At 42.5% G+C, this 27,947-nt stretch overlaps 1 long non-coding RNA gene across 2 annotated transcripts; it reads left to right on the top strand.

The window, feature by feature from the left end:
- The first annotated feature begins 251 nt into the window (after positions 1-251).
- Positions 252-25,745, top strand: LOC309365395. 2 transcript variants are annotated; one of them, XR_014166103.1, is made up of 4 exons: positions 260-347; positions 16,532-16,690; positions 19,635-19,751; positions 25,472-25,745. It is a non-coding gene; the product is annotated as an uncharacterized lncRNA (long non-coding RNA). The 2 variants fall into 2 exon arrangements; XR_014166102.1 differs by lacking the exon at positions 16,532-16,690 and having other exon boundaries at positions 252-347.
- Positions 25,746-27,947: the final 2,202 nt, after the last annotated feature.

The raw sequence follows: 27,947 nt of genomic DNA, 5'->3' as shown, positions 1-27,947 counted from the left end.
GTTTCGCTGAGAGAAAAAAAATATGTTGTGAGTTTTGAATGGATAGCGTAATTTGTGTGTTTGCTAGAAATTGGGTGGAGTCATCCCAAAGTCACATTTGGGTTCACCAAGGTGATTCAAAATGGTCTCAAACATTGACAAAGACTGTGTCCCTGACTCAGGAACCCCTGTGCTGAGTTTGGCAATGATATCCCTGGAGATGGCTGAACCTAGTTTAACGAAGAGCCCCCCCAGTTGTTGAATTCCAACTCCCATCAGTCTCAGTCAGCATGGCCAAAGGTCAGGAATGATAGCAGTTGGAAGTCAAACAGCATCTGTAGAGCCACAGGTTCACTCCTGGTTTAAAGGTAAGGAACCTGCTACATTTATGTTTATTTTTTTCACACACACACACACACACACACACACAATTTTTTTTTAAAAAAAACATAATTCATGCCCACCGGAGGAGAAAACAAGGGGAGAGGTGAATTTTGGGAGTTTTTAAACTCTTTCTTTTACTTCTACATCCCAAGGTGTCAGATTGCTGTTGGCGCCTCCATTACCGGGCCTTCACAGCTTTAAAAGCAAGACTGACAAAGTGGCACACACAAATCATTTTTACAAGGGAGGAAAAACCCATGCACTTAGTTCTCTAGGTCATTGTGGAATCTTGGTCAATAATGCAATCAGGTCACTGAAATGAATCATCTCTCTCAAGTTACTGGCGTGTGACCAATTTTCAGAAATGGAATGAGGCCACATTTTGTCTGTCTAAAATACATTCCTTTTGTATGCTGGACCCCCTGCTGCCACTTCTTCTCATCTCTGTGGAAATAGAAGCCTTTCTCCCGATCTGCTGTATAACGTCCAAAGAGATGATAGAAATACAACCCCCAAACCCTATTGTTAGCTCATTCCTTGGGTTCCTACTGGCTATGCCTATGGATTAAGTCAGCTGTTTTATGATGAATAAGCAACTCCTTTCCTTTCTGCTTGTTTCCCATTAAGATCTGTGAAAGTCCTCTCCTAAAGCCAGGAAAATCAACAGTTTCCATTTGGTTGTAATCCTCATGTTATCAAAAGTATGCTCCTAAAACCCAGAAGATAATCAGTAGTAGCTGCTCCCATAGCCTAACCTCCCCAAAAGAAAGAAAGAAAGAAAGAAAGAAAGAAAGAAAGAAAGAAAGAAAGAAAGAGAAAGAGAGAGACGTGCACATTTTTTTCACTTTCCCAATCTCAGGCTTGTAGTCACAACTCAGGATGGGGTTGTTGAGATGGAAAGGCCAAATATATTAATGATTTTATAAATATATTAATGACATTAATGTTCTGGGCTTCTCCCTGACCCACCAAAGGCCACTGCAGCTGCTTAAAGTTTGATTGGTCATTCAGCTTAATGATTCTCTGTAATTTCAAAGTTTGCACCTTGGTTTGTTTATTTGTTTTTAAAGGAAACTCAGAGATTTGGACAATCTACTGCATATTATTGTACACTACCACCCACTTTAGTTTATTATGGATTCTTCCAGATCAAAAGATGGGATAGAACATAAAGAAATATGAATATGTGTCCATATTGATCACCACAGTATTTTATTTATCTATTTGTGTGTGTGCGTGTGTGTGTGTTTTATACATATAAAACAAAATAATCATTAAAACAACTGACAAATCAAAAATGCTTTAAACAGCTGCATAGGTCTGTTAGTAGAAAAAGGTCTTCAGGGTTTTTACATGCACACGCAAGCTTATACCAAGAAAAAAGTTAGTTGGTCTCTAAGGTGCTTACTGGACAATTATATATATATATTTCAACTGCGTCAGACTAACACGGCTACCTACCTGAATCTAAAAAAATCCTGAAAGTCAAAAGTGAATCTCTGAATCTCTGCTGGAAGAGTATTCTGCAGCATGGGACCAGAGACACTACTATTTATTGTTATTATTTATTACATTTCTATACCACCCTTTATCCGAGGATCACAGGCTGCTTTTCGGCATAAAAACACAAAAAACAAAACTGACTCACAGGGTAGCTGAACAACAAGGCAGGGTCCCTCCTTGTACAACTGTTTCTTTGCTTGTTGCCTCAGAGTGCTGTACTATCCAGTACCCAAGAGACAGCAAGCATGTTTTCTCCTAAATAAGCCGTGGTGAGGAAAAGGAGTAAATGATCTTTACCTGAGAGCTATCCACTGCAGCACATGGCAATTTGCCACTTTGAGATGTTGATATATCGCATTATTGGCCAGTGGCATGCACAGCCTTGTCAGGAAATGAAGACATTGCTAGGTAGAGCAGGCTGCATCAGGAATGACTGACATCCTCCATTATTTTTTTTCCATGTAGGTAGCATAAAAAAATCACCATATATTGATTCTGGAAATGTTATGTCTTTTCCAAGATCAGAGAATTCTTCGTGTTGAAACGCTACAGTAAGCAGCCCATCACACATAAAACCAATAATGTTGTGGCCATATTTAGCCCATTAACCTTAAATATCTGTGTCATGTGTCTTTATTGTCACGGGGGGGGGGGGCGGGAACTCGCCACGCCAAGGCTTCACTGTATCACATCTAGTGCAGGCATGTCCAACTCCCAAGAGACTGTGATCTACTCCCAGTATGAAAAAAAATGGCAGTGATCTACCCGTTGTTATTGGAGGGAGGAGGAGCATGCATGAGGTGGGTGGATTGCTCAGAGTTGTTGAGCTGTTTTGGGGGAGGATTGCACAGAGTTTTTTTAGCTTTCCCCCCATAACTTTTTGTACACGACAAGGATCCCACAATCTACCAGGATCAACCGGGGACCTACCGGTAGATCGCGATCTACTGGTTGGACATCCCTGATCTAGTGGATGTTTGGGGTCCAATAGCACTGGTGATTTTTTGCACCCAGACTTAAAAACAGCAACCCAGTTTGCAACTATGGCCAACTGAGAGCAATAGGTCATTGTGGCTTCTGGCTGATGCAAAGGACTGCAGCATCAGCATCTGAAGTGCAGAATATAATATTGAGCAGTAGCATCACTTACCTGACCTCCCCCTGGCCAGGTAGCTGCTGCACACCAAGATGGAGAGGGGGAAGGGGCAAAGTGGTGGCAAGGTTGCTGTCGTGCAAATGCTCCACTGGTGCATTTGCACTGTGCTGACCTCGCCACTGCCTTGCCTTGCCTTGCCTCTTTCTTCTTCCCAGTATGCAGTGGTGGCTTGGCTGGAGGTCAAGTAAGCAATGCTGCCCCTTCATTCTGTCCACAACTGATCTTCAGAAGTTCTTTAACAGCACATGAAGAATATCCTTAGCCATCCTTCATGGCCACATCTTAGTTCTTACTCTCAGTTCCCTGAACAAAACATTCTCTATTAAGTAATGTCCTACATCTTTCCATATAATATGCAAGGCACATTTCTGAAATCATTCCTTCCTTCCTTCCTCCACTGGGAAGAAGCTTTTTCTAACTGAATTGTAGGTTGCAGTTGCTGTTCCTTTGCAGAGCTCTTAATGGATTGGGAACCACCAGCTGTTCAGCTGCAGCTCTTCTGTCTCATTTGAAGTTGTACTGATCTGTGCCAAAGTCCAAAGGCATCCATTTGTACTTTGCAGGAAAGTTTGGACCAGTTCAGAAAAACTTTCTCCAAGATCACCAGCGGCTGGAAGGACATTATGTTGTTTGTTGATAATAGCAATGTGATCATAGTGTGTTGCAACATTCTGGGGGACTGGGGGTGGAATGCAAGGATATTAGCAAGATAGCCTTCTAGATTAAAGAAAGTTAATAAGTTATGGAACAGATCCCAAAGAGTCAATACAAGTTTTCATTTTCATTTGCCGTGCCCTACTAGAAGTTATAAGACCATAGAGTTGGAGGGGAATTCTAGGTTATCTATTCCAACTTCCTGCTCAGTGCAGGGAATCCAGAGCTATAGCAGCCCCAAAAGATATATGTCTATCCTCTGATCTACAGTGAGGGAGAACCCACTGGTCACCAAAGTTTCCATTGTCAAACTGCTCTTGCTGTTACATTATTTCTCCTCATGTGCATCTGCGATCAACCCTGCTACAACTAAAGTACATTGGATTCTGCTTTCTGGGCCAGCAGAAAATAAGTCTTCATACCCTCCAACATTTCTCCAGTGAAAATAATAATAATAATAATAATAATAATAATAATAATAATAATACGCCACCCATCTGACTGGGCTGCCCTAGCCACTCTAGGCAGCTTGCAACATACAGTGGTACCTTGGGTTACAGACGCTTCAGGTTACAGACTCCACTAACCCAGAAATAGTACCTCGGGTTAAGAACTTTGCTTTAGGATGAGAACAGAAATTGCACGGCGGCAGCGGGAGGCCACATTAGCTAAAGTGGTACCTCAGGTTAAGAACAGCTTCAGGTTAAGAACGGACCTCCAGAACGAATTAAGTTCTTAACCCAAGGTACCACTGTATATAAAAACATGATATGACATTAAACATTACCAAAAAAAATTCCCTATACAGGGCTGCCTTCAGATGTCTTCTAAAGGTTGTATAGTTACTTAACTCCTTGGCTCATGGGTCGCATAACTACATACCCCGCAACATTTCTCTGGTGTAAATAGGGACATCCTAAGGAAAAGTAGGGCATTCTGGGATCAAATCAGAAACTGAGACAGCTTCTGTAAATCTGTAACTGTCCCTGGAAAATGGGGACACTTGCAAGGTCTGAATTTTTGCCTTCTTCTATGTGACAACCCTTCAAATACCTGAATGCTCTCATGTCACCTCTCAGCCTATACTTCTTCATGTTAAACATAGCCGGTTCCTTCAGCTTTCAAAAATAGGATTTACTTTCTATATCACTGACCATCTTTGTTGCCCTCCTCTTGCAATGAATTTCTCGACACACTGCAACATGACATCTTCGCAGAAAGCACAGCTTTTCTTTGGGTTTGATCACTGTATGTTTTCAGGTTATGCCTTTTGATGGGAGAATAAATTTTCTGGGCAGGGGAAAGCAAATGGTTGTTGAAGAATTCCATCAGTACTTTTCACCTTTCTGTCCAGCCTATAGCAAATGAATTGTAACCTCACTTGTGCAAACACCTGAACACACTGAATCATCTTGAAACTCACTGAAAGGATTGATCAGCCTTTCAGCAGTGGAGAAAATGTCCATTACGACCTCCTCGGCTTTCTGTGCTGCCAAATGCTTTCCTTTTGTATTCTTCTGGCAGCAGGGCCCAGGAGCTCTGCTCTCTTGATCCCTTTCTCTGCCTTAACGGAGAGGGCAAAAAAAATAGCAAGGGAGTATATTCAGGAGCGGAAGTGAGAGCTGGACCATAAAGAAGGCTGATCGCCGAAGAATTGATGCTTTTGAATTATGGTCTGGAGGACACTCTTGAGAGTCCCATGGACTGCAAGAAGATCAAACGTATCCATTCTTAAGGAAATCAGCCCTGAGTACTCACTGGAAGGACAGATCCTGAAGCTGAGGTTCCAGTACTTTGGCCACCTCATGAGAAGAGAAGACTCCCTGGAAAAGACCCTGATGTTGGGAAAGATAGAGGGCACAAGGAGAAGGGGACGACAGAGGACGAGATGGTTGGATAGTGTTCTCGAAGCTACCAGCATGAGTCTGATCAAACTGCGGGAGGCAGTGGAAGACAGAAGTGCCTGGCATGCTCTGGTCCATGGGGTCACGAAGAGTCGGACACGGCTAAACGACTAAACAACAACAACAACAACATATTCAGGAGCACCAAATTGGCTCCACCGGAGCATTTGCACCACCCTGACCTCTGACCACCTCACACAATGCAAAACATGAGCTAGGTCAGGGCAGCCAACTATTTTGTGGACTACATCTCCCATCATCCCTGACCATTGGCCACGCTGGCTTGGGCTCACGCTAACTGTAGTCAGTGCTGGTGCCAGTACTTGAAACTGGTAAATTTATTTTAAATTGCAAAAATGAATAACGCAGCACTCTTCGATTATCTTTCTCAAATACAAAAGAAAATGTTTTAGCACACAAATCATTTTGAATCATCTTGTGAACTGGGATGTTAAAATTCAAGTTTGTTCAAAGTGTCAGTTTCAGGAACATCAAAATCTCACTTTGCCTGCCTTTTCCTTTTTTTGTCACCAAATAATTGCTTGGCCCATGCATTGAGCTAGCACCGCCCCCCCCCTTTGGCTCTTGTTGAGAGATAGAACGCCATGTGCACTAGGTAACCTAGCAACTGGGCAAGGCCAAAAGCTTGGCTTGCTCACTCATCCACACTCACTTTATTTCCATTTATTTCTGCCTCTTCTTGCCCGGCTCCAACCAAATTTGCAGCAGCCTGCCTGGTTGTGGGAGGTGTCACTGTGCCTTTAACCAGCTGCCAAGAAGCAATGCATGAGCCGGGAGCATTTGGCTTCAGGGGTGAGTGGTGGTAGACCCACTCCCAGTGCCACCCTGGGTGCTTAAGCTCCAGCAGCACCAGCGTGGCTCTTTTCCATGCTCTTGGGCCTGAGGTGCCACCTGGAGGTTTCACAGACTGTGGTCCTTGTGCACAGATGCTAGTTTGGCCACTTTGTGTCTCTCCTGCAAGAGCATCAGACCACCATCTGCCCATGGGCATGGAATATTCACATTTCATGTTGGAATCTGGAAAGTCAGGGTTGGCAGCACACCATATTTTTATAATACACCAGAGTGGCTGGTGTATTATTATTATTATTATTATTATTATTATTATTATTATTTGATGGTAGGGATCAGCCACTGGCCTCAGCAGCTCAGTCCAACCAAGCTGTATTGCCCCTTCCCACCCTCCTTGTCAGGACCTTGGACAGCTCTTTTAGTATTCAGTGAGCAGTGGGGCTACTTTTCTAGTCCTAAACTACTAGGGGTGGGTGGGAGAGAAACCAAGAGTCCCCCTGTGTTACATTCCCCTTTCTTTTGGCTAGGCTGATGATCTGTAGTTATGAATGTAAGTTTCATACCCAGCCCTTGGTTCATAAATGCCTCTTTTTGAGCTATGAGTTGGAGAAGGTTATCTAGATTTACACTATGCCTACCTAATAGTATTTCTTATTCCGACCACACAAGAACTCTTTCGCCTCAAAGCATTGATTTTTAGATCTGAACTTTCTCCTGAAGCACTTATAAATCAGGGGATCAATCTGTCTTGCTATTAGATCTGAAGACTTGTGCCTCAGGGAAACTTCTCAGCTTGATGCCTGATAGCATAGAGCTCTCCCCCTACCCCATGTGTGCATGTGTGTGGGTCTTCAATTCTCTTTGAATGGGATATCTAGCCATTCACCTGCCATTAGCACACATTTCAGGAGCTAAATTACAGTACTTAGAAGCTGAAGCCTTTCCAACAGCAAAGCCCCCTCATTGAGAGAGAGAGAGAGAGAGAGAGAGAGAGAGCGCTCAGCTAACTTGGAGTAAGGTATAAATTGATTTTCTATACTTCTGGTGTTAAATAAATTACAAGGCTTTAAATGGCCTATGGTGCCTTCATTTTCACTGACATTTCTGGCTTCACTTTGCCTGATGTTCTCCTACAGAATTTTTGCCTCTGCCTCCACAGACATCTTTTTTGGTTCACCACTTTTTGTGTATTATGCTTCCCAGCTACGGAAACTGGCCGTATTGGATACATTAAGCTCTCAGGCTCAACATTAGCTCCAATTTGATGCATATTGGTTTGAACTGACTTCTCATAACCTTTTTATGCTTTGCACCCTGAGGTGCTTGCTTTAAGAATGATACAATAATTCCATGACTGACTGGTTCAGTGATTTGCCAATTTGTTAACTTTTGAGAACTCCCACAGCTCCTCTTATGCACAGACTGCTTCCTGCCTATTGCTGATGAGCCACACTGGGAAGAAGACTCTGACATCTACTGCCATGCTCAGCTTGAAAACTCATGACACATTTGACTAGTCTCTTCCACCCCCCTGCTTTGTGTTTGCTTCCCAACCCTTTCTGAATATGGCCTGTTGAGTTATGATTTGAGTACAGTCAGTGCTGTTTTGCTAGAAAAAGAGGTGCCAGAACTCACCATGAACATCTCTCTCACCCTCACTTCTTCTTGACCCATAACTAGAAATCATGAATCTGAGAAGGGTTTTTTCACGCGTCCTGTGCTTCCTACGCATGGTTCTGAGTGGTTTTGGTTTTGCCCCTCTGCTTTCCCCTGGAAAACTACTCCTTAGCACTAAATCAGAACAAATGGGAATCTGTGGAAAACCCAATTGCCAATTGTACTGATTCAGCACAAAACTGCAGGTTTTCTAGAGTGAAAGCGGCAGGGCAAATGGAGGTGTGGATGAGCCCTATGTCAGATATAACGTGGAATATATTTCCGATAAAAAAAGAGGAAAGGGAATGACACTATCTATGGGGGTAAACAGATTAGAGTGAAAACCTGTAAATGTACAACCATGTCAGAAAATTCCATATTGAATACACACATATGGCTTATTAATCATGGTCCTGTGAACCTACACTGAACTTTGCTCTATTATATTGATGTTAAGGTCCTGAAGCCCATTCCGGTTTTTGCCATTAATCTCAATGTAAGAGATGCGCCACAAAAGTTTGCAGAAAGTGCTCTGTATCTTGGAAACCCAGTTCTTCCAAAGAACCTAATGGCAGGTACATTTCCTGCCTAGGAAGTAGCGGTTAAATGAGAATATTAACCTAGTAGTCGATGAAGCGCATTAGTTGTCATATATCTAGAATGCGCACAGACCAAAGTGGAAGGTACTTCCAGATACATAAAAACAGATTACTTTCAATTTTGATGCTCCTGTAATAGAGGAGTCTGAAATTGCTTTTAGCTTCCATCCTGCTACTGTTTCTCATTCCACAAAATCAACATTTGTATTTCATCAGCAGTAGAAACTTGCTTGCAGTTGGATTTGTGTGTTTTGTTCACAATGATTATGCACTATAGCCTGTTGGATGAATAATGGTAATCGGCGCAAAGGAAACAGGCAGAATATGTAATTATAGAGCGCAGAGCACCCCACCCAATTCTCCTTTAATAAGCTTTTCCACTAAGACAAAAAGAAGAAGAAAAAAGACAAGTAATGTAGGACACAATAGAGGTGTATATGGCTAGGAGACAGTGGATAGAGAGAGGTTTTTCTCCCTTTGTTTACTTCAACACTAGAACCTGGAGTCATTCAGTGAAGCTCAGTGGTGGAAGATCCTGGGCAGACCAGCAAAAGTACTTCACACAGCAGACGGTTAAACTATGACACTACTTGGATGGCTTGAAAAGGGGATTAAAGAAAGTCATGGCAGATTAGGTTATTAATAACTACTAGTCAGCACAGCTATATGTCCCCAGTAACAGAGACAACAGGCCTCTAAAAATACCAGTTGCTGGGAAATACAAGTGAGAGCTCATGTCCTGGTTGCAGACTTCCTATGGGCATCTGGTTGGCCGCCGTGAGAAAAGGGTGCTGGGTTAGATAGACTTCTCATCTGATCCAGCAGGTCTTTTGGTAATGGTCCAAACAATGGCCTGAACCAGAAGCTATGGGTACTTCCAGACTATCACTATTTTCAGGTGGGATTCAATCCCATCCTGGAAAAACCAGGCTAAGCAATTAAAGCTGATTCGACACTCTTGTTCAACAAACCCACCCCATCCCCAGAATTGGATTTTTTACAAAAAGGGAAAAGAGAGAGGGGAAATGGATGGGAAAGTGTGGGATAGCACTCATTTGATGCAATATCATATAACTTCTCCAGAAATAAATCAGAATGAACGCTCCAGAAAGAGGAGACACGTTAACATCCCCACAAACTTTGTGCAAACTGACAGGGAACTGCCATCAGTACTGGAGGGGGAGAGCGAAAGCCAGAGGGATTCCAGAGAGTGTCCAGGGATCGGGAGGAGCAGCCCATCTTCTGGGGAAGAGAATCAGCGTAGCACCAGTGGAGAAGGGGGGCAGTTGGGGGAAGTGGCGAGGCGGTCTCATGACTCCTTGCCTGGGACCAGCGGGGAGAGTAGGGGTCCTCCGTTGCCCATGTCCTCCCTGCGCAGAAGGCTTCCGTGCAGAGAGGGTAGGCAGAGACTAGGCATCAAAGAACTTCTTTGCTGGAAGAAGTTTAAGAAACGCCCACTCACGGATTCTGCCAGCGATTGAGTCAGCCACAGGTGAGTGGCTGTCCGGACAGAAAAGGTTCACTTTGGCAACCCAGCCAGGTGTTTGCACCCAGGCGGGGAGATAGGCACCTGCTTATGCACGAGCAACCCCTAGAACCATTACACAAACAAATCACAATGAACAGGTCCTCTTGAAGCAACCCAAATTATGTAATTTGTCTAGGAAACTGTTCGCTTGTAGCAGGCATGCTGGCAGGGCTGTGGCTGATCAAAATAATTGTGGAAGATTAAAAAGTGGGGCTCCCATAATCCGGAAGGAGTGCTATGGTCTGGTAGCCAGAATGTGGTGATTTAGGGCCAACCAACCAGTGAGAGAAACAAAACACAGTGTATTAACTTGAAGAGCAATGGCTGATCCATTACTTTAGCAGAGGTAGGTTGGTGAAGCATTGGGAAAATGGCATAAATGGTGCCATCCTCTTGTACTGATTGAGATGCTGTTGGGAGGGAAATGTTAAAGCTATGTTATGACAAGACAGAAGTACTGTTTTTGGGGGACAGGAGGCGAGCAGGTGTGGAGGATTCCCTGGTCCTGAATGGGGTAACTGTGCCCCTGAAGGACCAGGTGCGCAGCCTGGGAGTCATTTTGGACTCACAGCTGTCCATGGAGGCACAGGTCAAATCTGTATCCAGGGCAGCTGTCTACCAACTCCATCTGGTACGTAGGCTGAGACCCTATCTGCCTGCGGACTGTCTCGCTAGAGTGGTGCATGCTCTGGTTATCTCCCGCTTGGACTACTGCAATGCACTCTATGTGGGGCTACCTTTGAAGGTGACTCGGAAACTACAACTAATCCAGAATGCGGCTGCTAGACTGGTGACTGGGGGGCGGCCGCCGAGACCATATAACACTATATAACATTCTGCCCGGACGCTGAGGTCCAGCGCCGAGGGCCTTCTGGTGGTTCCCTCATTGCGAGAAGCAAAGCTACAGGAAACCAGGCAGAGGGCCTTCTCGGTAGTGGCACCTGCCCTGTGGAATGCCCTTCCAGCAGATGTCAAAGCGATAAACAACTACCTGACATTCAGAAGACATCTTAAGGCAGCCCTGTTCAGGGAAGTTTTTAACGTGTGATATTTTACTGTATTTTTGGTTTCTATGGAAGCCGCCCAGAGTGGCTGGGGAGGCCCAGCCAGATGGGCGGGGTATAAATAAATTATTATTATTATTATTATTATTATTATTATTATTATTATTATTATGTTATGCACTAAATGTGGGCAAGACATTGGAATGGATGGCATGCACTTATGTGTGTAGAGGTACTAACTCAAGGGGGCTTACATTTTTTTTTTGGAGGAATCTTGCCTTGTTCTTTGTCAGTCCCTTGCCTCCTCTAGCTTATTAACATCTACAACTGGTAGAAGCTTTTCAGGTTGTAGCCAAGAGACTTTCCCAGCCCTGCTGGGATTTAACCTGGAACCTTTGGGATGCAAAGCATGTGCTCTGCCACTGAGCTTATAGCAACGAGGGCTAGAAACCTGATTTTGAACAAGAGTCTAAAATTTATTACAGCGGAAAGCGAGAGGTGGTATTCCTATGCAGCTCGCTGGTTTCTGCTACAGCTGCAGATCTGCTGAGCCCAGGTTCTCCAAGCAGAAATATGGAGATTAGCAGCCAAAACATGGACTGCACTAATGTGTACTCTGTCTTGAACTGAAACTAATTACGAATCCTCTGTGCCCATTATTGGGGGGGGGGGATAGTTCAGTGCTAATCACTTTCTTTCTAAATTTAACCTTGCTGCAGAACACCTCCAGTTTTATGCCTATTGAGATGGCATCTAGCACTCTTAGTGGTGCTTTTCAGAATCTAATTTTCTCATTGTTATTCAGCGGTGCTCACAGTTCTACGATGCAGGATCCATGAGTGGATACGAATCCTCTCATCTCGGTGTGATACGTGCTGTTAATCTAACACCTGCTCCTCCTCCGTTTGGGGAAATCACAGAAATCTTGTCTCTTGTGATTCCAAGTTGAATACATTCTTCTTCAGAAATCTGCGCATCAAAGGAGGAGAAAGGTGCCTTTTATATCTTGTCAACAGATGCATTTTGAAAGCTTAAAAAAGAAAAGCACACACAGAGAGAACCTACAGGAGGCATTTGCCCTTCTAGTGTTCATCCACAAATCTGAGTTAACTGAAGAACTCCAGCTGTTTGCATGGCAAAGGGACATAATCCATGCTGAAGGGGCTGACTGATCCCAGGGGCCGCAATGAGCATGGCCTTGTCAAATATTTACATAGAACCACTCTCATAAATAAACATAGAAGTCCCCTGTTCCCAACCTGAGACCAAACCCACAGTGCTTTAACATTCAGACAGAGAAGTATGCATGTTCTTGACAAGATGTGCAGCAAAGGGAGTAATTTCCTATCTTCTTTTATGCTCCCTATTTCAACTCCCCCATCTTGGGAATGGAACATATCCCCAGGGAAGAGCATAGGCATACATTCAGAAGGTCCAAAGTTCAATCCCTTGTATCAAGGAGAGTAGGAAGTTGCCTTGTATTGAGCCAGACCATTGGTTCATCTAGCTCCTTATTGTGCGCATTGAATGGCAATAGATCTTCCAAAGAATTCAGGCAGGGGACATTCCCAACCCTATCCAGAGATGCGGGGATTGAACCTAGAACCTTCTGCATGCAAAGCAGATGTTCTACCACTGAGCTATAGGCCGGTCCCTGTGTCAGGGTTGGAGTCAGGTGTAAGTCAGCAATAAAACAATAAATTACCCAAAGCCAGCAAAGCTTACTCTTTATTCAAGGAAGCAAGCCACAGCTCAGGCCTAGTGGCCACAGCAATTCTTTCCAGGAGGTCTTGCTGAAGAAGACTCTCTGACTTCTTCCACAGCTTGCCTACACTCAGCTTCCGAGTCTGCACAGCTCTCTGCCACAGCCTCTTCCTGCTCATTAAACCCTGTTGCTCCCGAACCTCCTCCTCCCAGTCTGCTCCCTCTTCTCCCTTTGACTGCTCATTGTCACCCACCCACCAATCCCCTGGCTCAGAGCATTCTTCCCTTGGGAATTCCCTAGGGGGCTACCCGGCAGGTGCCTTCCATCATGCCTCTGCATCCAGCCAGTCCATGGACGCCGTGATAGAACTCAAAGCATAGGGTTCTCAGGTGGTCTCTCATTCAGATGGACTCCCATTCAGATGCTGACCAGGCCTACTCAGCTTTAGCAAGGTGGCTGCACCATGTGTCCTCAGACCATTTGAGTTTGAAGTCCAGCTCAAGCAGGATCTCCCGCTCAAGCCGGTGATGGGAAAGATTGCTGCCAGTCAGACAGTATTGTGCAAGACAGAGAAATATTCTGAGCTGGTAGAAGGGCACCTACCTGCAGGTTCATCCCTATAATTATTTGTGGCTTAAGGGCGCAAGCTCAGGAGCCCGTGACTATAACCCCTCCCCTTCAAAGAAGGAATTGCCCAACCTGCTGAAAGGGATAAGATGTACTACATATGGGGAGAGAACAAATGAGAGAACAGTAGGTCAATTCCTTTATGCTCCTTTGCTGCTTCCGAGCATCTTTTTTCGATCCTTTGGACCACTCTGAGTAAAAGTTAGTGGAATACCACCCAGAATAAAAATATATTACAGGGCTACAGAAGATGTACAGTGGTACCTCGGGTTACATACGCTTCAGGTTACATACGCTTCAGGTTACACACTCCGCTAACCTAGAAATAGTACCTCAGGTTAAGAACTTTGCTTCAGGATGAGAACAGAAATTGTGCTCTGGTGGCGCAGCAGCAGCAGGAGGCCCCATTAGCTAAAGTGGTGCTTCAGGTTAAGAAGAGTTTCAGGTTAAGAACGGACCTCCAGAACGAATTAAGTACATAACCAGAGGTACCACTGTATAGCAAAAGGCAGGAGAAACCAAAGTCTCTCTCTGCTTCCCTGGCAGAAGCTGGCATGAAGTTGAACATAATTTCTACTAATTCTAGGCTGAAGATCCCGAGAAAAAAAGATTTGCCTTGATATATAGGAAGCTTGGCAGTCAAATTGACCCAAGGACATACGAAGGGCATCACCTGGCTCCCTATAAAGAAAAAAATGGCCTTGTCCGAACTGATGCACATTTAGTGTCTGGAGTGAGAAAAATATCGTCAGATATACCTGTGTGCAACCTTGCTCTTTACGAATAGAGGCAGTATGGCCCATTTACAGAGAACTATGTGCAATTTCTATAATTTAACATGCTATATTTCCAACTCTCTGTGACACCATATTTATTCAGTTATGTTCTTAGTTCATGTCATGGATTTCTTTTCCTTTTATATGCAAAATAACAATGAGGATTTGTCACAGATGAAAAGTCCAGATTCTTTTCTTCAGTAGCAATTCATCAGATACATAATTAATGAAAACAAGAGGTCGTTTAAATTATACATGGGCTTCCTCTTGGGAGAAGCGAACAAGAAATGGAGGGGTTTGTACAAAGTTACCTTTGCTTCTCATCGACCAAAATAATGACCTTGTGGGCCCCCACTGGTGATGTTCCAACAGGGTTGTAAGTGTGAAAACCATAAGAAATAAAGAATAAAAGAAAGGAAGGGATGAGCTTATTCATTTTAAGAATTCAGGCAAAAAAGCTCCTTTAACATAGAACTAATATTGCAATTTTTCAAGAAACTTATTTAAAAAGTAGGCCAAAGTTCCTGCTTAAATTAATACAAGAGACCTAAATGCAAGATGTCCGATTTCAATCAAAGATTCTGCAGAAATTAAAACAGACCTTTGAGAAATGTCTGAAAATGCATATCTTGGTATTCTCTGAACTGACAGGGAATTTTTCCAGCACATCTGAGACTTTACTGTAGGGAGGTAATTTACTGATTTGATGATGGTGATGAGGATACAACTAGTAGCCTTATTGTAATATAAACTGGAGTGCTAATGTTGAAAGATTGGCCATCTCTAGTCTAGAACTCTGGTAACAACGTTACCAGTTTGTAGTCATTGTATAGAAGCGAATAGTATTTTTTATTACTTTTAAGGATGCTACTGGAAAGGAGGAGCTTCAGTGGTACCTCGGGTTAAGTACTTAATTCGTTCCGGACGTCTGTTCTTAACCTGAAACTGTTCTTGACCTGAATCACCACTTTAGCTAATGGGGCCTCCTGCTGCTGCTGTGCCACCGGAGCACAATTTCTGTTCTCATCCTGAAGCAAAGTTCTTAACCTGAGGTACTATTTCTGGGTTAGCGGAGCGTGTAACCTGAAGCGTATGTGACGTGAAGCGTATGTAACCCGAGGTACCACTGTACTGAGAAAGGTGGTAGTCGCTGGAGTGAGCTAAAATGGCCTTGCAAATTCTCCATGTTATTTGTGGGAGGTGAAATTTGGGGGTGAGGGTGAGATTTCGTTGAATATATTTTGGGGCACCACCCTTAAATGCCCCACCCTTAAATGCCTGAACTGTATCCTTGAACCAGGATAATGCTTCTTCCTGGCTTAAGGATAAAAAGACCTGGGTGGGTGTTTTACCTCAGAGTTTTAGTTTGCAAAGGTATGAGTCAAATCAGATGCTCCACCCACTGGCAAATCCCGAATGGTTGCCAATGAGGGAATGTAGCCTGTGAGCTGAAAAAAGCATTGTTTTCTCAAAATTTATCTTCTGTACCATGAAAATAAATAAAAACAGTATTTTTTTAAAAAAAAGGTTCCCCATCAGGCCTGCAAGGACTGATTCACACATACCTTTTTGCCTCTGTCCTGATGGTTGCAGTGGCACCAGGTGGTGATGTGAATGAGGGGATGATCTGTCTTAGATCAAACAGTACAAATAAAACTCCCATGCCAACTGAAAGGCATGTTTTCAACAGCGACTTAGTCTCAATGACTTAAGTTTTGCTCAGAATAGGCCTATTGAAACTAATGGACCTAAATTAGAAAGGCATGTTAATTTCAGTGGGTCTACTCTTGAGGAAGACTTCATTGACTACTATTACACACACACAAACACACAAGCAGAACAAATATTAGATTTGGCGAAGAGCTTGCTATTTTGCAAAAAGAGGCACAGTTGGCATTTCAGCTGCAAAGATTTTTCTTCCACGTGAATGACAGTATTTGTGTAAAGCACTCATACAGAACCTTAGGCAGCACTGTGGATAAACAATAAACCAGAACTATTCCCTATGGGGGATTTGGAGTCATAGCTCATTAAATTCCTTGGCACAGCACAAGTTAGTCTTTTATTGTGCAAAGCACAGGTAACGTTTTGTTCCAAGCGCTGGTTCATGCGGCAAATAACGTTTATCCCAAGGTACCCGACTGAAAAGGCTTAGCTGAAATGGGAAGGCCTAATGATATGACTTTGATGTTGTTATTTAAAGCCTCAGCTTTATAGAGTTATTCTGCTATCATTAATTTCAGATATCGAATTTCTCATTGGATACCTCGTCATTCCTCTTACAAAGGAACGACCTAAATAGTACTGCAGTAATGTGAACCTCCCTGTTATTTATTTATTTCATAAAATACAGCACTTCGTTGTAAATGAAGCCTCCAAGCGGTTTACAAAAGATTAAACAGGTAAAAAGTTATTTTTTGTTGTTGTTGGAAGCTGGGGCAACCCAGTCAGATGGGCAGGGTATAAATAATAAAATTATTATTCTAAATAAGATAAGAGAGAAAAATTCACAACTACACTTCAAAACATACAAAAGTTAAAATCGTTGTTGGCAACTGCCTGTCTCAGGAGACAATGGAGGAGTGTGCTTTTGGGGGTGAAGTCAAACTCAAACTATTGGGGTGATGCAGCGCCTTCTGTGGCTGTAGAGACCCTTTCTAAGCATCTGGGTGGCCTTGTCTAAACAGCAATGTTTTTAGCAGGCACCACAAAGAGTACAGTGAAGGCACCTGCTTGATCTCAATAGGCAGGGAGCACTAAGTTTAAGCACTAAGCAATCAAGTTCTTACAAATGCCAAACAGGTATTACGTGGCACCTATAGAAGTGCCAGTTCTGCTAATCGAAGCAGATAAGTGGGCACACGTGGGGCAAAATGTAGTTAAACTGGTTCCAAGTTGTATACAGTGGTACCTTGGGTTAAGTACTTAATTCGTTCCAGAGGTCTGTACTTAACCTGAAACTGTTCTTAACCTGAAACACCACTTTAGCTAATGAGGACTTCTTGCTGCTGCCGCGCCTCCGGAGCACGATTTCTGTTCTCATCCTGAAGCAAAGTTCTTAACCTGAAGCACTATTTCTGGGTTAGCGGTGTCTGTAACCTGAAGCGTATGTAACCTGAAGCGTATGTAACCCGACGTACCACTGTACTAATAGCAACACTTGGAATCTGGCCTGATAGCAGATCAGCAACAGGTCTTAAATACCAACAAGGCCTCACTCCTGTCAGCAATTGTACTGCATTATGCACTAACTGCAGCTTCCAGGTCGAGTGTGAGGGAAGCGGTATTCCAGTCTTGAAGTAATCAGTGCGCAAACTACTGTGCTAAGGCTTTCCAGGTCTAGGAATGGCCATAGCTGTCAAACCAATCACAGTTGGTAAAAGGTACTTCTAACCACTGAGTCTACCTTGACCTCCAATGACAGAGCTGGATCCGGCACTTGCAAACTGTGAACTTGCTCCTTCAGAGGGAGTAAAACTCCATTCAGGGTAGGCAACTGGCCAATTTCTCGAACACAGGAGCTACTCACTCATAGAGCTTCCCGCTTCAAGTTTCTGAATATCTATTGTATTTTCTTATAGTCCACAGGTCTATGTTCTACTGTTGTAGCTTCTCTTTCATTTCATTCATTGTACAGCTGCAAGAATTAAAGGAAGGCACCCTAGATACATACAGTGGAAGATCAGAACCTCTGCACCAGAAAGGGGATCTGATGTCTAGCTTGTCAATTAGGGGTAGGATGAGATCCACTCACCACAGGCCCAAACACTTGCAAGTCTCCCATCTCTGGTAGTCTCCCATAAAGAAGCTTTTATGTATCTGGATTTCGTAACTGTAATTGCCTTCCTGGAGAGGAACCACCCTCAAGGAATCTTTCCATTAAATGTGACAGATAGTGGGGTTTGTAACTCCTGAACGACAGGGAATTTTAACAGGTCTTTTTAACAGCTCGGTGGCAGGGAGAGATTTGCCAGGTCTCTGCTCCCCCACCTCCTCTTACAGGCTTTGCTGCATAGCCAGAATTCTATGTGCTCAAATAAGTAGGAAAGGACTTAGCTTCTTCCCCACAGAACCATTCAGAAACAGTTTTGATTTGTAGCAGCCCTTCACAACCTGGTGTCCTCTGGAAGTTATATTGAAATGAAAAAGTTTTGGGACATGATATATAATGAAATGAAAAAACTCTTTAAATACACCTTCCCAAAGAAACCAGAGGCTTTTTTACTAGGGTTAATAGAAGAGGAAGTGAGAAAAGAAGATTGCAAGTTATTTCTGTATGCAACAACTGCTGCTAGGGTTCTTGTGGCCCCAAAGTGGAAAACCCAGGAGATTCCAACTTTAATGGAGTGGCAGACGAAATTATTTGAGTATGTAGAATTGGCGAAAATGACTTATAAAATTTGAGACCAAAAAGTGACAAAGTTTGAAGAGGAGTGGAGTAAATTTGTTGTGTATATACGAAATGTAGAAGTTTAAAAACTGTAGCAGGGCTAACATAAAACTTGTGATGTGGATAGAGTGTAAATAAGAATCTGTAAGAGAGGATGTAAAATGGGAAAACCGAAGCAGGGAAGGAAGGAAGTCTGGGCGCAAAATTGAGCAGGGTAAATAAGAAGACACAAAATGTCGAATGTAAAAGTGTAAGTTTTATTTGTTATGTTTTTGAAAACCAATAAAAAGCATTTTTTTTTAAAAAAGGAAGTTATATTTATTGGTTTATAATGTACATAAAGGTGTTTGTTTTTTTAAAAGCACCTCTAAGTGGTGTACAATAAATGAGAACATGGCTATCAGTGGCTACTAGCCATGATGGCTCTGTCCTACCTCCACTGTTGGAGGCAGTATGCCTCTGAATAGGAGTTGCAAGCAGGGACAGTGCTGCTGCATTCAGGTTCTACTTGCAGGCTTCTCACAGGCATTGGCTGCCCACTGTGAGTTCAGCATGCTGGTCTAGATGGGACATTGGCCTGATTCAGCTGGCTCTTCTTATGCTCTTATGTTTTTATGAAATGCAATGAGATAATGGCCCTGTTGAGTGAGGCTGATGGGAATGTTAGTCCAAAACACTTGGAGGCCACCAGTTTAGGTAATCTAAGCTAAAGAATTCCGTTATCATCCTGCACTGGGTTCAACTCAAGGAAGAGCTTCATTCCAACACTATAATTCTGATCTATTTTCTGTCTTAGAATCTCTCCTGATCTAAATCAAGCAGTGTACTCTAATCTGAATCTCCACTGTCATATGATGAAAACAAAATGAAAATTATGAATTTCAATAGCAGCGATCATCATTTTTATCAAATTTATCTCTTCCTTTTGAAAAAAAGGGAAATCTTTCTAATTCCAGGCAAACATCTGATTTCTAACACAAAGAGAGACTTAACTTACACAGCAAAGCTTCATAGCCATCAGAAAAGTAATTAGAGAGATGTATCATGCAGGCCACCTGGAGAATACTCACAAAGTAAGGCCATCATACATTTTGCTGACTTTTAATGGTTGGGGTTAAAAGTCCATTTCTAAAGTTGGCATTTTGTTTCTTAATTGGGGCATTGTGTCTTGTTGATTTACCCCACCCCATCGTGCTGAATTCTTAATGTGCCAAGCCCTTGGCTTGGTATAGGTTACCATCTGAAATAAAGAAAACAAACTGAGGAAGACAGATGGTTTGTACTTCATGAAATCCCAATGAAAGTATTAGTTTCACATGACATTGTTTCTAATCTCTTCTCTCGGGGCAGAAATGGTTTTCATAGTTTGCTTCCATTTCATATATAAAATTAGTCATCCCTTGGGTTTTTGTGCCTCTTTCTTTCTGAACACTGCACTGTAATATAAAACAGCAAATGGTGTACTGTCTTGTCAATATTTAAAAGAATGCAAGATATTCTGACACTAATATGCTTCACAGAGAACCAACTCATTCATTACAATTTCCCTTCTAGCTCTTTTAGGCTTTGTTAGAATTGGCTTTCTCCATGTTGGCAACCGAATAACATTCTGTCTTCCCTTAATCACTCACAAAATGTCACTTTGGCCATTTCCCAACAGAAGTCAGATTGTTCTTTATGGATTTCCTTAACAGGTTGGGAAAAAAATCCATTCATCTCCTAATCACAAGGAAAGAAAGTGAATTACCAAGGATAAAATAAACACCCAATAGATCTAGCTTCTTGGGAAATAGCTAGAGAAAGAACAATTGATGCAGAGCTCTTTAAAAATGAAGCCGGTATTCACTGATCAGAAGCCAAATGTCTCAGGGTTTGTAACCTCAAATGTTAGGTCTGGTGAATGAAAAAAAGGGTTGTGGGCAGAATAAAAACATCAACAACAGTCAACCCACAAATAGGATTTGCACTGTAAAACAACAACAAAAAGAGAGATTACTCAATTTCTCCAGAGAGGATACAATTCCAACATGAGAAAGAACTAAGCAGCTTAGAGCCATAGGAAAGAAAGAAACAAAACTCTCTGTATTCCAGTGCCAGTCTGAAACAACTGGTACTGATGCAGGAAATGTTCAATTAACACGTCTTCCAACCACAGAAGAGCTGGCTTGTATGCTTCAAACCTTGACCTAGTATGAGGGTAATGGGTCTATAGAAGAGGAACACACACACGGCATAGTGGCCAATCGACCAGGACACAGCCGAAACTCACAGCAGAATGAGTTGGGAATGAGGTTGTGCAGGGGTAGCCAGTTCCCATCAGCCCCACCCCGATGGTCAGAGGTGATGGGAATTATAGTCCATCAGCAGCTGTATAACACCAGATTGGCTACCCTTGAGGAGGTGAGTCCTGAGGTAGCATGTTAGAATGTACCACTGTAGCAGGATGGGTGGATTTACTATTTGTAATATTCTGCTATAGAAAAAAAATCATTGAACTAGGAAGCTAGTACTGAATAGCTGGACTAGAAGCCCGAGGGACTGAGAACAAACCACTACATTAAGGACTGTTCATAGTTTGTTCCTGAATGTCACAGGGCTTTGAAGATTAAGGGTGAGGGCTTCTTTCCAAGGCCCTTCAGTTTGAAGGTGATAGTGGAAGACCCCTTCCCTCTTCCCCAGAGTACAGTGGTACCTCGGGTTACAAACACCTCAGGTTACAAACACCTCAGGTTACAAACTCCACTAACCCGGAAGTAGTACCTTGGGCTAAGAACTTTGCACCAGGATGAGAACAGAAATCACCTGCTGGCAGCGCAGCGGCAACAGGAGGCCCCATTAGTGAAAGCGCACCTCAGGTTAATAACAGTTTCAGGTTAAGAACGGATCTGCAGAACGAATTAAGTTCTTAACCTGAGGTACCACTGTAATGCCTTTTGTAGCAAGAAGATGCTCACAAGAAGAAATAATGCAATGTGTATACATTTCTGCAGGTTATACATTGTATTCATAAATACAAATGTGTTTATTGGTAAGATTTTGTTGTTGTTATACAGTGGTACTTTGGGTTACGAGCTTAATTTGTTCCGGAGGTCTGTTCTTAACCTGAAACAGTTCTAAACTAGAAGAAACTAGAAGCTAATGGGGCCTCTTGCTGCCGTTGCACCGCTAGCACACGATTTCCGTTCTCATCCTGGGGCAAAGTTCTCAACATGAGGTAACTCTTTCAGGTTTGCAGAGTTTGTAATCTGAAGTGTTTGTAACCTGAGGCATTTGTAACTTGTGGTACCACTGTACTATTCAGAAATGGTGTCCTGCACCAGCACCCACAGTTGCTAAAGTCTTCAATTCATGATTCCCTTATCTCATTCTCCTGCATGAGTAGATCAGATTTCATTTGCAAACCAGGAAGTGTCTCTAGTTCAAAGGTTTCTTGGGTGAATTTAATGGCTGGTTATAGGCACCTCACATGCATCTAAGATTAGGGGAAATGACATTTGTCTAGGTGAAGGATTGGTGATTACTGGTAAAAACGTTTACTGGTTGGTAGATGGCATGTTGGCATAAATAACCATGCAGCTACCAGAAAGATTACCATTTTCTGGAGACACACAGGAAGCTATTTTATGATGCTACAGGTCCCTGGTCCCTCTAGTTCAATAATGCTAATGTGCTTATACTACCATAATTGTTCCCTGATGTCCTTCAACTTGGGATGCTAAATGAGGTCCTCTCTTGTTTCAGTACTGCAATGCTCTGTTGTGTGTCAATGGATTTTTATAAAAAACATGCCACCAAAAAATAGTGTCCAGTCTTATTACTGGTGAAGACTGAATCCAAAAGGCTCTTCAAAATTCACATTTGTTAAAGGGAACAAAAAGACTCACAAGAACATGGTTTTAAATCCAGGCTCAATGTGTGATAGAGGTTCCCACCCCTTTTTCCTATGTTAGAGACACACTTTCTGATGCAAGACAGAAGTACCATATTTTTTGTTCTATAAGACGCACCAGACCACAAGACGCACCTAGGTTTTGGAGGAGGAAAACAAGGGAAAAAAATATTCTGAATCTCAGAAGTCAGAACAGCAATAGGGATCGCTACGCAGTGAAAGCAGCAATCCCTCTTGCTGTTCTGGCTTCTGGGATAGCTGCGCAGCTTGCATTCGCTCCATAAGACGCACACACATTTTCCCTTACTTTTTAGGAAGGAAAAAGTGAGTCTTATAGAGCAAAAAATACGGTAATGCAAGGTGCCCCATACTGTTTCACTGTGTAATAAATTTACCTGTATCTGTTTATTTCCCATATAGTAGTCTTTTCTCACCCAGACAGGGATAAAAATTCATCATTGCCATGTTTGCTCATTCATGCTAAGCCATCAAAGTTTCTGCTGTCTTGGTAATAGAAGTTTTCTTCTAGCCTTCTTTTATTTTATTTCATATTTAATTTAGGAAAAAAGAGAGACCAGCTTTCATAGATTAATATGAAATGTATATCGATAGATCCACATACTTTTAATATCTCCAGTTATTAGATTCTTTGCTTTGTGTGGTATTGTCTCGGAATCCATAGTAGGGATTCTGCAGCTTTCCTCCATTTCCTGTGCTCCTTATTCCTGGCTTTGGTTTCCTGTGAGTTTTCATGCAATATAAATAGCAAGGGCTGTAAAGTGCTGCTGTAAAGTACATGATTGATATTTCTCATATTACTTTTGCATTTTTCACTTTTATTTGCTGGAGCTCTTGTCATCTCCTGCACTGCATCATTTCCCCTGAACATTAAGCAAATGCCCCTTCCCTTGATCAAACAGTTTCCAGAGCCAGTGAATATGAAGGGGGAGCCTGAGGTCAACCACAAGCTACATGCCATTACCACCATTTTCTTTTGAGGCTGTCAGTTATATGAGGGGGTGCCTACTCCTGTCCACCAGAATCCATCAGTTTTCAGCGAGGCAGATTTCAGTGACTTTCCTCTTAGAATGCCCCCCCTAAATCCACTCCACAAAGATGCCCCCCAACTTCATGACAATGCCTGGGGGGCCAGCCGCACCGGGCGCAACATCTGGGGGTTAGGGGCGCAAATCCACGGGTTGGGGGCGCAAATCCACGGGTTAGGGGGTGCAAATTACTTGCCTTGCCCCGGGTGCTGACAACCCACGCTACACCACTGGATCTCTGCCACCTGAGACCATGAAAAAGGCAGTAGCCATAAAAGACAGTGACAGGCTGTGATTTTGTGAAATCTGGTCCCACCAACATCCACCACTGAGTTTCTGAACTTTTGGCTCAGCTCTGGCTGATGAGCCATTTCTGATTTGAAATGCTGACTGCTACAAGCAAGCATTTGCCAAATAATTTTAACAAAACTATTGCTAATGTTTTTTATATTGGATGGAAGGTATGAAGCCAGTGTTGATAGTTATGGTTTTTCATTTTGGAAAAGTTTTGATTTATTGAATTTGGCCATGTTTCAGTTTAAATGTACATTCTCTCATTTGAATGCAGCTTCTCTCACACAGAGCTGGCATACACCAGATGCCCAAAGCTAGGAAGAATGACCCATTCAAAGGATTGTTGCTGGCCTGTTAAGTTACCTGAATTATACAAACTTGCAACAAATATCAGTTCAATTCAATTTGGCACAACACTAAGCATTCCTGATAGAACATCCACTCCAGTTTTGTAATGAAGCTGCTCCCCCCACCCCAAATTACAGCAAATATACACAATCTAGTATACATTAACCACAATATCATATTGAATCAGCACCTGCCTCGGTAGACAGAGACTGTGGTTTTTCAAAAACCACATGGAACTGTATTGTATTCAGTTGGGAAGGGCTGGTGCTCATCTGCTCTGTATATAGAAGGTCCTAGGCTCAACCTCTGGCTTCACCAGGTGGAGCTGAAAAAGTCCCCTCTATGAAAAATGTCAGTCAGTGTAGACAATATTGAGCTTAATGGACCAATAGTCTAACTTGGGATAAGGCTCATAGGACCTTCTGCTAACTGAAGGCATCCACCAGCATGTTGCGGAGGTAGATAATTTTTGGGTGAATCTTCCTCCTGCTGCATCCCTCTCCCCATATGTGCTGAGGGTTTCCCAGCCATTTGCAGCAGTTTTGGGGTAGTGACTGGGAATGGCTGCTGAGCACAATTCAAAGTGTTGTTGCTGACCTTTAAAGCCCTAAATGGCCTCGGTCCAGTATACCTGAAGGAGTGTCTCCACCCCCATTGTTCAACCTGGACACTGAGATCCAGCTCTGAGGGCCTTCTGGCAGTTCCCTCACTGCGAGAAGTAAAATTGCAGGGAACCAGGCAGAGGGCCTTCTCGGTGGTGGCACCTGCCCTGTGGAACACCTCCTATCAGATGTCAAGGAAATAAACAACTATCTGACTTTTAGAAGACATCTGAAGGCAGCCTTGTTTAGGAAAGTTTTTAATGACTGATGTTTTAATGTATTTTTAATCTTTTGTTGGAAGACACCCAGAGTGGCTGGGGAAACCCAACCAGATGGGTGGGGTATAAATAGTAAATTATTATAATTATTATTGTTATTATTATTATTGGTGGTGGTTGCAGGTATGAATGAGACTCACCAAAAATTAACCCCCTCTTCATTCTACGGACACATGCCAATTAGATGTCACTTATCATTATGATAGCAAAAGATAAATAAATCACTGGTGCAAAAATGAAAGGCAACATTTGGAGAGAGAGAGAGAGAGAGAGAGAGAGAGAGAGAATAGGTGTATTTGTGCTAGTATGTCATGTTTGTCCTTTCTTGTCTTCAAGAGCAGTCCACGGAGTACAGTTTCTCATCATAGAGTTGCTCTTGTTATGCATGCACCAAAAAGTACCAGTCTTGTGACATCTTAGAGACTAACAAACTGATCGTCACATGAATGTTCATAAACAAGTGACTACTTCATCCTAAGAAGCAAGAGCTGCCTTCATCAGATACGAGGAGGAAGGAGCTTACTTCATGAAGTGTTTTGTATGCAGTGCAGTCACAGTCAAGCTAAAATAAATTAACATTATGATACAGAATATTGTTGTTTCCTCTGGAGATAGACAAAGATAAAGAATCTCTAGGATTATGCCAGATGCAGATCATATTGTACTTGATCAACATCACAGAGATCTGCTTGCTATTCACCATCAGTGGAACAAATAAATGCCTTCTGGTTCAAATGAGTGGTTCAGATGGAAGTATATTTCATTTTTTATTTTTTCTACAGGCATGACAACTTTGGCATTAATAATACATAGCGCCGAGCCACAGGAATAACTAGGAGACTAACCACTCTTCTTGGTATTCAATTCACTAGCTTCTAGTCCTTCAACAGATTAGTTTTATAAATGTATTCTGCAGTGGTGTGGAAATCATTACCTTTGGAAGTATAACGCATTTACAGAAAAGCCACTTAGAAGATTCCGCAGCATGCTCTTCAGTTATACATTAGAGGAGCTGATCTCAGATAAGGGATACATAGGCCAGTCATCGTGACAGAAATGCTGTTGGGGAAAGTGAATATAAATTCCTCAAGACTCTATTAATCTAATAAAGTCAGTTTATACCTCTTGTAGAGAGGACAAGATCATTGCTTACACCCATCATTGGGCAATAAATTAACTTGAGTTAGCTGCTGTGCATTCTGAGAGCAAATAACATTGCTTTTATTGTTGGAATATTTGCCTGAGCTTGCACAACAAAGCAAAGCTTTATTTCCTAAGGTTTTTTTAAAATGACTTTTACAAACCTTTCCAACATTTCCATTTCTAAAGGCAGGCTCAGAAGGATCCTAATTGGATGGGAGTAGTGGCACTGTGGCAGGGCATCACACACCAAAATTAAGTCAGGTATTATTTTGCAAAATGCATCTGAAGATTTTGTGAATATACTCTCGTATACTCTTATTCTTACCATGTGCAATGTAATCAATTATAACTTGCATGAATGAGAGAGCGGTGAGTGGACCTTTGGAAAGGTGGTTGGCAGAACAGGAAAAGCAAGGTCGAGGTACCAGTGGCTGCAAACAGGAATACATTTCAAGCAAAACATCAGACTAAGGGAAAGCAACCTTCATTGGGAAAGGAACTTGCACATTTCAGAACAGCAGTGCCCATGTGGCTAGATCCTAAAGACCTCTGAGACATGTAGCCAGGAAATGTATTTCAGTCCTGAGACCAAGAGGCATTCAGATCAAGGTTGGAAAGATTATGTTAGGGTCTTGCCACCTGAAAACTTTCCAAATTAGTCTTGCAATCCAGAGACTGCTGTGCCACATAAGCAGAAGACTCAGCTGAGAGTGTAAGAAATTTGCAGACCATCCACCTTTGGGTTGGGACCTCTGCAGCACCCCCAAGGGGCAGAATGGAGATCCTAACTGCTCCATTCCACCACTTCTCTGTACTGCTAAGCTGGACACTTTGTTTGACAGAGCAACAATCAAACTATATTCCTGCCAAGAATGTGTGGATGTGCTATATGGATGAGATGTCTTGAATAAATGGCATTAATAAATACTTCTTAAAACTGGTACCGCTGCCTTGGTCTCTACACATTCTTCCTCCAATCACGAGCTGCATTCATCACAGGTGTGTTCATCCATCTTTTTTCCAGTCTTATTCCTTTTCCCATCAAAGCTTGTAATGGGGAAAAATATAATTGCCTATATATTTTCACTCTGCAGCAAGGCTAATTGTGGCTTCAGTGGGAACTGGTAAAACAGAGGGAGGCCAAGGGTTAAACAGGCTGTAACATTGAATCATCGTGGATCCACCCAACTGCTGCTTTTATGTAAAAACAAAAACAGTGCAGGACACCCTACTCCAACTTTGTTTTGGCCCAGAAGTTTCAGCAACAACTTATTTACAGTCCACAACTTTGACTGTAATTGCACAGAAATCGTTCAGTTCATTTTACTATTACATGAGGGTTAGAATATCGCATCGCTCTCTGTGAAAAATTAGTCACATTGGATATAAAAAAATATATGTTTAGATAGCAAGTAGCAGGCTTTTGAAAACAAAAAACTTGATTTATGAATACAAGAGGAAATTAAAATGATATGCCATGGCAAGATATTTTTGTTTGGGACACAGAAATGTCATAACCATCACAAAAGAAAATTGTGTTTTGATTGTGGTAATATCTACTGAAATAACCTGCAGAAGAGTTAATCTTCTGAAGCTTATCAAATACAAAAGAAAGAATTTATTGTTTCCCCTCCCACCCCATCTGCACACATCCAAATATGCCATTCCA

The sequence above is a fragment of the Podarcis melisellensis genome, assembly GCF_964234715.1.
Source record: "Podarcis melisellensis genome assembly, chromosome: 2".
Classification (NCBI taxonomy): Eukaryota; Metazoa; Chordata; class Lepidosauria; order Squamata; family Lacertidae; genus Podarcis; species Podarcis melisellensis.
This window is presented reverse-complemented; position numbering and strand designations above follow the sequence as displayed.